Raw genomic sequence first — 9974 nt, forward strand, 5'->3', positions numbered from 1 at the left:
AGCTTATTTGTATATATTTCGTTTGCTGGTTATCTTCCCCCCCCCCCACCCCCCATTAGATTGTGAGCTCCTTGAGTGAAGGGACTGTCTTTTGCCCCTTTTTGTAAAATGGTTTTAGGAGTAGGTTCTGGCAAAACAGGAAGCTTGGTCTTATTCAGGCCAAAGTGACAATCACTCGGAGTGGGGGATGGTGTGTCCTGTAAATTGATGCGGTAAATTGGTGACTCATTTCCCCCATCCCCATGGGTTACCCCTGCGTATCACCAGTTTTACTGTGGGCAATGGGATTTGAAAGACAGACCATAGGCTTTAGAGACAGAAAGGACCTTAGCGACCATGCAGGCTAGCCCCTTCTTTTTCACATGGGGAAACTGAGGCTGAGAGAGGGAAAGGGATTTGCCCAAGTTCACACAAACAGTAAATGGCAGACCTGGGATAAGGGCCCGGTTCTAGATCACAGATGTAGCGCTGGAGTCTCCTCAGAGGCACCTAGTTCAACTTCCCTCATTTTATAGATGAAGAAATTGAGCACCGTGGAGATTGTGACTTTTCCAAGGTCATAGTGGTAGTAAGTATGCATCAAATATGGGATTTGAACCCAGGAAACTCCAGAATCTCTACCAAGAAAATCCCAAATGGGGTCACAGAGAGTCAGACATAACTGGAAACAATTGAACAATAACAAAACATCTGCCTCCAAATCCAGTGTCCTTTTCACTAGACCTCATCTATAGGCCAGTCTTCCCTCCCCAACTGAGATTTAACAGCAAAAATCAAGTCAAATTAATTAGCATTTTTTTATCAATTAAATGTAAAAATAATTTTTTAACATTTTGAAAAAAATTTCAGTTCCAAATTCTCTCCTTCCCTCCCCCCGTCTTTGAGAAGACAAGCACTTTGATATAGATTATACATGTTGTTGTTCATTCATTTTACTTGTGTCCTGACTGTGACCCCATTTGGGGTTTTCTTGGCAAAGATACTAGTGTAGTTTACAACTTCCTTCTTCAGCTCATTTTACAGATGAAGAAACTGAGGCAAACAGAGTTAAGTGACTTGCCCAGGGTCACACAGCTAGTTAAGTGTCTGAGGCCAGATTTGAACTCAGGTCTTCCAGATTCCAGGCCTGGCACTCTATCCATAACTGCCTAAGATGAGGTTGTGAAGTCATGCAAAACTTATTTCCACATTAGCCATGTTACAAAAGAAAATACAGACCAAAAAAGAAAGAAAGAAAAAGAAAGGAAAAAAGTCTGCTTCAATCTGCATTCAGACTCCATCAGTTCTTTCTCTGGAGATGGATAGCATTTTGGAATTATTTGGGATCTTTGTATTGCTGAGAAGAGCTAACTCATTCACAATTGATCATCCTGTCATTTCGTATACTCTTCTCCTGGTTCTGTTCACTTCACTTTGCATCAGTTCATGTAAGTCTTCTCAGGTTTTTCTGAGAGCATCTTTTTTGTCATTTGTGCAATAGTATTCCGTCACAATCATATGCCATAATTTGTTCAGCTATTCCCTAATTAATGGACATCCCCTTGATTTCTAATTCTTTGCTACCACAAGAAGAACTGCTATTCATATTTTTATCCTATTTTGCCCTTTCCTTTTTTCTTTGATCTCTTTTTCTAGGACACAGACAGATCCAGATTAACTAGCATTCATTGAACGTGTACCAAGTGACAGGCACTGTGCTAAGCTCTGGGCATACAAAGAAAGGCAAAAGACAATCCTTTCCCTTGTGAAGCTCCCAGTCTAACTACATGCAATCAAATAGTTACAAACAAGATATGCACAGGATAAATTGGAGATAATCAACCTGGGGAAGGCAGTAGCAGTAAGGAGAACCAGGAAAGACTTCTTGCAGAAGGTAGGAGAATAACCATAGGGTGAATTTCTGTATCAATTTAAGATTTACAAAGCACGGTACAGATATTATCTCATTTATCCTCACATATCTGATATCCTCACAACAACCCTGTGAGCTAAGTGCTGTTATTATCCCTATTTTACAGATGAAGAAACTGAGAATGAAAGAGGTCACCCAACTAAGTATATGTCTGAGATGGGCATTGGAAGCAGGTCTCCCAGGCTCCAGATCCAGCACCTCACCCCCTGAAAGAAGCCAGGGAAGCCAGAAGGCGGCGCTGAGGAGGGAGAACATTCCAAATGTGGAGGACAGTAGAGAGATGGAATGTCCTGTTTGAGGAAAGGCAAGGAGGCCATTGTCACTGGATGGGGACAAGTACAGAAGACTTGGAAGGCAGAAAGGGGCCAGGTTGTGAAGGGCTTTGAAGGCTGAACAGATGATTTTATATTGGATCTTGAGGGCAAAGGGAGGTCTTCAGAATCCATTGAGTAGATGGGGTGACACGGTCAACCCTTGGATTTAAGAAGATTCTCTGGCAGTTGAATGGAGGATGGGCTGGAGCAGGGAGAGACGTGGCGACCCACCACAGGTTATGACAACCGGGCAGGTGTGAGGTGATGAGGCCCTGGACCAGGGTGGGAGCAGAGTTAGAGGAGAGAAGGGGCCTATACTAAAGATATTATGAAGGCAGGACAGGCCTTGGCCACAGATTGATAATGAAGAGTGAGGTAGAGGGAGGAATCAGGGATGATGCCTAGATTATAAGCCAGGACAACTGGCATGATGGTTGTGCCCTCAACAGTCATAGGGAAGGGAGAAAGAAGGGAAGGTTTGGGGGGAAGGATAATGAGTTAATGAGCAGGTAATAAGTAGAATAAGCCAAACAAGCCCACACATCTGCCACCTGGTCCCCTCAGCCATCTCTGGGCCTGAACCCATAGGCAGAGAGCTACCAATGATCTTCACCGAGCTGCCCTCCCAAATGTACCCCCCTTCAACTGGAGAATTTTTGAGGGGAGGAGCATCAGTTATAGTTAGGGCAGTATAGGAAGTCTGGGGCTCAGACAACTGTCTACCTCCTACCCTAATTTAGTTGCTTACTTTCCAGAGGAGTGGGGATGGAATATCAGCATCTGGCCCTGGAAAGGTGCCCGAAGCCTGGAATGACCTTAGGACACAGAAGGTCAGAGCTGGGAAGGATCTCAGGACAAAATGTCAGAGCTTGAGAGGACATTAGAACACAGAAAGCCAGAGTTGGGAGGGGCTTTGGTGATCATCCAATTCCCTTTGTACTGATTAGGAAACTGAGGAAGTTTCAGAAAATTAGGAAGGGGAAAGAAGCTGTCTACAGTCCCAGAGCTAGTTAGTAGCCCAGTCAGAATTAGAACCCAGGTCTCCTGATTCCTATTTAAATGCTCTTTTCATTCATCTCCATTGGTTTGTCTTCAACCCCCATCCACCTTACCTTCCCCCCACCCCTAAAACACGTGTCTTGGAGAGGAGAGAGGGTGTAGATGTCAGGATGCATTCCTGACTATGGGCCAAAGAGGACAGGGGGGAAATCCTGAAGGGGAAAGGGGGGAGGAGGGGAGATGCCTGTGGGGTGAGTGTCTGACTGTGTCTCCATGGGTGACTGGGTGTCTGGGTGGCCCTGTGTGTGTGACTGTGCACCTCTCTGCTCCACCCTGGGCCCCTGAGTCAGGCCCATCATATGGGCCTGCCTCACCTGGCTGACCTGAGGTGAAGGGGGGGGCAAGGGAGTGGCCCCCTTTGCCCACTCATCCATTGGGATTCCAATTCCACTCCTCTCATTTCTAACGTGCTGAAAGGGTTACCAGGCCTTTTCCTCCCAGTTCCCCTGTGAGGGAGATTGTGATAAATATGATTATTATTTCCATACGGAAGCTGAGGCTGAGTGTACTTAAGGAACTCATTCACATTACCCAGGTAAAGTGGTAAATGAGCAGGAACCAGAATTTGAACTCAGGTCTTTTGACTGTAGGTACATAGCTCTTTCCTCAACAACATACCAAGAAATAGTGGGCGAATAAAGCTTAGCCTCTATCCCAGACTTTTCAAGGGTTTCTCCCCTTCTCTGGCCTCCATCAGAAATTCCAGACCATTCCTCAGCTCCCACAGGAAGGATAACCAATCAACCCCCACCCCCAATTCCATAATTTTTGGTGAGGACACCATAGGAGAAAACAAGGGATCTTTCCGCTCTGTGATTCTCATGCCTTCCCACCTCTGTCATCCTTGTTCACTGGGGGTGCTACCCTCCCCCTCCTCTAGCCCCCAGAATGCCCCTGCCCCTCCCCCTCAGCTCAGAGACATTCCCAGGGACCTGAGTCCTGGATATTTATAGAACTGAGGCCATCAGTGTGAACTGGGGGCACCTTGGTCAGGCCCCCTAAGCCACCCTCCCCCTCCTCTAGCCCCCAGAATGCCCCTGATCCTCCTCCTCAGCTCAGAGACATTCCCAGGGACCTGAGTTCTGGATATTTATAGAACTGAGGCCATCCATGGCATGGCAGGGATGGGGGAAGGGGAGTCACCTGCCCCTTCTAGCCCAAACTGGAAAAGAGAATGTCACAGAACAGGCCCCCTCCCCCACCCAAGCCAGTTCCCAAGGCAATGAACCAAACTCAGACCCAACATCTACCCTAAACCTAATCTTATCCCCTAAACAGTTACAAATGTTCTCCCTAAGCATTAACCTTGATCTTGCCAAATCAAACCCTGAAGATTAACTCTAAACCTAATTCCAACCCCTAACCCTAACCCTGCCTCTCATCCTAACCCTTGCACTGGTACTGACCCCAAACAGGAATCTTAATTCTGATATTACACCAATCCCCCCCGACCCTAAGCCACCCCTCACCCTTCACTCTACCCTTCCTCCTTGCTGACTAGGGGAGGGAGCCCTGGGGCGTCAAATGCTCCCCCCAACCCCAGTTCTAGACTGGGGTCACAGACCCTTGAGTTTGGCCCCTCCAGATGAATCTTGGTATTTTCCACCACCTCAGTCCCTGCCCTGACTCAAGGCCCTGCCAGCTTGACTCAGGGCAGAGATCTGCCTGTCCCATTTGTCCTGTGTTAGGGGAGAAGTAGGGGAGACTGACAGAATGTACAAAATACCTAACTCCCCAGGACTCCCTCACGAGATCAGAGACTTTAGAATTCTTTCGTTGTTGTTCAGTAGTTTCAGTCATTTCCAGCTCTTCCTGACCCCACATGGGGTTTTCTTGTCAAAGATACTGGAGTGGTTTGCCATTTCCTTCTCTAAAACATTTTACAGATGAGGAAACTGAGGCAGAGTAAAGTGACTTGCCCAGGGTCGTACAGCTAGTAAGTGTTTGAAGCCACATTTGAACTCAGGTCTTCCTGACTCCAGGCTGGACATTCTATTCACTAAGCCACCCAGCTGCCTGCCCCCTTAAGTGACCCCTTTAAGACTATGCAGTCTAACCCCCCCCCCATTTTACAGGTCTGCAATTTTTACAGGTCTCCCCTTGTTTCTAGTGTCTCCCCTCTCCAACTGATCCTCCACAAATGTCAAAATATTCTTCCTAGAGGCATCTGACCCTCCCCCCCCACTTCCCTGTATTCAACATTAAATGGCTCCCTATTGCTTATTGTTCCCTCTCCTCTGTTGGGACTGATCACAGGGATGGTGGATGCCACTAGTTCAGGCTTTCACTTTCTGCAAGAAGCTCTTTCAGTCTCCCTTAACATTAGGGCCCTCCCCCTGAGATTACCTCCATATACACAGTATGTATCTAGCATACATGTAATCACGAATTGAGGTGAGGTCCCTTTGGCTCCCCAGAGCTCCAAAGGGTCTCCTCTACTTGCTGAGAGCGGAGCTTCCAGCCACATCAAAGGAGTATTTATTAAGCAACTGGTATGCCAGACACTGGACTGTTCCTCCTCTTATTCAGGTGGTGAAACTGATGTACCATAACCGGGGAGGAGATAGCAGGGGACCCTGGAGTTAGAGATGTTCAAAAGCAGAATGGGTTACCTCTGGGAGACAATGAGCCTCCTTTTGTTGGAAATCTTCAAGCAAAGGCACAACCCCCTTTGTCACCCCATTTGGGGTGTTCTTGGCAAAGATACTGGAGTGGTTCACCATTTCCCTCTCCAGCTCATTTTACAGATGAGGACACTGAGGCAAACAGGGTTAAGTGACTTGTCCAGGGTCACCCAGCTAGGAAATATCTGAGGCCAGATTTGAACTCGGGACTTCCTGACTTCAACCACCACATGGACTTAATAAATGTTTGTTGACATAATTTGTACCTCTCCCTTAGAACAGTAATCAAATCAATTCTACCATTGCTTTTGGAGAGGGCCTGAGTGATAATTAACTCTCCAGTGGCTCCACTCATAATCCCAGTGACCTCCTAGATCCAACTTCCCTGCCTTCACCACCAGTCCCCTATCCCTGTATATTTTGTCTCCCCTATTGGAATGTAAGCTTGTAGAGGGCAGGCACTATCTTGCTTTTGAGTATACTTAGGTTTTGCCCAGAATAAGTGCTTTAAAAATGGTTTTCATTCATTGATTCTTTTCATCCAACTAGAGGCTTCCCAGTGGAGTGGTATGAGCCCTGTTTAGGCTGGGGCAGCAGCTCCACTCCCACACAAATCCCCTCTTACCCATGCACAGCCCTGGTACAGGCAGGCTCTTCATTCCCTCTCCCAAGGACCAGAACAACATCTTCCTAATTAGTCTCTTGCAAGGCTCTCCCCTCCACAAGCCATTCTCCACTCGGTGTCCAAAGTGATCCATCCAACCCTCCAACTCTTTGTAACCCTCTGCAAATCTGACCAGGGCAGATTGTCCCCACCCAATAAACTTCAGTGGCTCCCTGTTACCTCTAGGATACTTAAAGTTCATCATTACCTGGCAGCCTGGCCCCTTCCCCTTTCCAGTCTTCTTACACTCCATGAATTTTATGACCCAGCTCTACAGTCTCTTTGCTACTGTTCTGCAAACATAATAATCCAATCTCACATTTTTGTGCCTTTCCACTGGTTGTCCCTAATACCTGGAATGCCTTCCCTCCTTCATCTATGATGACTAGTTTCCCTGGCTTCTTCAAAAATTAAATAAAATCCCACCCTCTGCAAGAAGCCATTAGGTGTCCCACCTAGTGCCTTCCCTCAGAGATTTTTGGTCTCATCTGACTCTTTGTGATCATGTCCAGCGATTTTATTGGCAAATATAACTGGAGTGGTTTGCCATTTCCTTCTCCAGCTCATCTTACAAATGAGGAAACTGAGGCAAACAGGGTTAAGGGACTTGTTCAAGGTCACACAGCTAGGAAGTGTCTGAGGCCAGATTTGAACTCTTGATGGAGGAACCTTCCTGGCTCTAGTCTAGTGCTCTATTCTAGCTGCCATTTACACCATCTGAGATTACCTCCTAATTGCAGGTACCTAGTTATCTACCCACAACTCCTTGACGGTAGATTTTTTTTTTGCCTTTATATTCCTGGTGCTTAGCACACAGTGGGTGCTTAATAAATTCTTTTTGACTAAGCTTGTTAACTAGTGAGTGACCCTAAGAAAGTTTCTTTTCTTCTTGGAACCAGTTTTCCCATTTTTAAAAATCGGGGAGCAAAGTCTTGGAGTTTGAATGTCACACATATAGGGCACAGCAAAGAAAGGCTCTAGAAATGGGAGAAGTCCATTCAACAAATCCCCATCAACCACCTCTGTCTGTCACGGCCAGCCCCTACGCATATCGATACTGTGGGCAGACTTAGAACATAGAAGATGCCCCTGCTCTCAGTGAACTGCCAGTCTGAGAAGTCAAGACTGGCAGTCTGGCCCACCACAGAGGCGGCCAAGGATCCAGCTTCCAATCCCAGTGCTAACACTTTCAAGGCTTGTGATCTTGGGACAATCACTGGTGACAGGGTAGACAAGTTGACATGAGATAATGTATGCAGAGCTCTTTCTCTGCATGATTGAAAAGAAGGACAGAGATGCCTGCTTTTTCCCTAAAGTCCTTCATATTAAGCTTTCCTTTTAGGTCCTTCTGTGGCAGAAAAGCAGTAGAGGCTTGAAGGTCAACTCTGGGTTCTGGAGAAGGGAGGGAGGGAGAGAGGGAGGGACGAAAGTGGGTGGAGATGATAAAGGGGGCAGGGTGGGGGGCCCTGGGAGAGGCTGGAACCGGGGAGGGGAGACTGATAGGGAGAAGCAGCCTTTAGATACTGGAGAGCCTCAGCTCTCCACCCCACCTCCCCCCAGGCCTGAGCTCAGCTCCCAGAATAACCCAACCTCACCACCAATTGCTCCCAGGGAGAGGAGAATCTAAGACACCCCAGACAATCTGATGAAGGGCCATGGCCAAGGAGGATGCCTGGGTTTGAATCTAGAAAAGGGAGAATTCTGATTTCCAACGGGGGTTGCAAGGGAAGCAGGGAGGGGGAAGGGGGAGAAAGAGGAAATAACAATATAATCATAGGATTTATAGCTAGACAGCACCTTAGAGATCTACTAGTCCAATCCTGTCATTCCAGATTTGGAAAATGAGTTCCAGGGAGGGGAAGGGATTTGTCCAAAATCACACATTTAGTATTAGACTCAGTACTGAAACCTGGACCTTCTCCTGATTTCCAGCCTGAAATTCATCTGTAGATCTTTTTTTTTTTCTTTTGGTTAGGCAATGGGGTTAAGTGACTTGCCCAGGGTCACACAGCTAGTAAGTGTCAAGTGTCAGGTCACATTTGAACTCAGGTCCTCCTGACTCGGTGTTCTATCCACTGAACCACCTAGCTGCCCCCATCTGTAGATCTTTAAGAGCCCTTACAGCCCAGCCCCTAATGTCTAACCCCTTCGTGTATCAGATCAGGAAACTGAGGCCCAGAGAGAAGGGACTTGTCCAAGGTCACACGGGCAAATCAGTGGTAGAACCAGTATTAAAACCGGAATCTTCTCCGAATCTGACTCACTAGTCAGATTCCAAAGGATCCAGGATGAAAAATGCTAACCACCTCCAGAGTGAGAACTAATGAACTCTGAATCCAGATTGAAGCATACCTTTTACTTTCTTTATTTTTCTTGTTTTACTTTTTGTCTGTTTTCTTTTGCAACATGGCTAATATGGAAATAAGTTTTGCATGAGTTTGAATGTATAATCGACATCAAATAGCTTACCTTCTCAAAGAGGGGGGAAAGGAGAGAGGAGGGAGGAGAATTTGGAACTCAAAATTTAGAAAATATGATGGTTTAAATTTTTTTACATGTAAAGTGTGGAATATTTAAATAAATAAATAAAAACAATAAATAAAAATATATTTAAAAATAATCAGCCAGCCAAAAAATATTTATTAAGGGCCTACTGCAGTTGTGGGGAACTTTCGGCCTCGAGGCCACATGTGGCCTTCTAGGTCCTCAAGTTCAGCCTTTTGACTGAGTCCAAGTTTTACAGAACAAATCCTTTTATTAAGGGGATTTGTTCTGTGAAGTTTGGATTCAGTCAAAGGGCTGAACTTGAGGACCTAGAGGGCCACATGTGGCCTTGAGGCTGCAGGTTCCCCACCCCAGGCCTACTATGTGCCAAATTATGTGCTAAGAACTGGGTGTACAAATACAAAACAAAACAAAGATAGTTCCTGCCCTTGAGGAGCTTACAATTTAATGGGAGAAAGCAACACACAAAAGAAAGCTGGGGGGGGGGGGGGAGATGGTATCCAATGGAGGAGGAGCAAGATGGAGAATCCCAGAGAAGTCTCAAAGCATTGCAGTTAGCGGGAAATTGGGAGAAACCCTGCTGAGCCCCCTCTTTAAAATGAGGGAATCACACCATGGCAGACCTGGGCAGGGGATTAGTTATCAGTCCGAGGTAAGAAAACTGAGGCCCAGAGAGGGGAGGGCACTTGGCCAAGGTCAAATCATCATTCAGAGGAGGAGTGTGGACTCTGCAGTCCAGAGCTGGGTCTCCTGACTCCCAGGCATTCAGGCGTAGAGGAAAGAGCTCAGCCTTAGTGGGCATCGGTCCAAATCCTGTCTGCAGCAGCATAGCTGTATGACCTTGGGACCCAGTCTCTTTTTGCCTCGGTTTTCCCAACTGTAAAATGAAAGGTTTG

The sequence above is a fragment of the Vombatus ursinus genome, unplaced genomic scaffold (genome assembly GCF_900497805.2).
Source record: "Vombatus ursinus unplaced genomic scaffold, bare-nosed wombat genome assembly UNPS02013758.1, whole genome shotgun sequence".
Taxonomy (NCBI): domain Eukaryota; kingdom Metazoa; phylum Chordata; class Mammalia; order Diprotodontia; family Vombatidae; genus Vombatus; species Vombatus ursinus.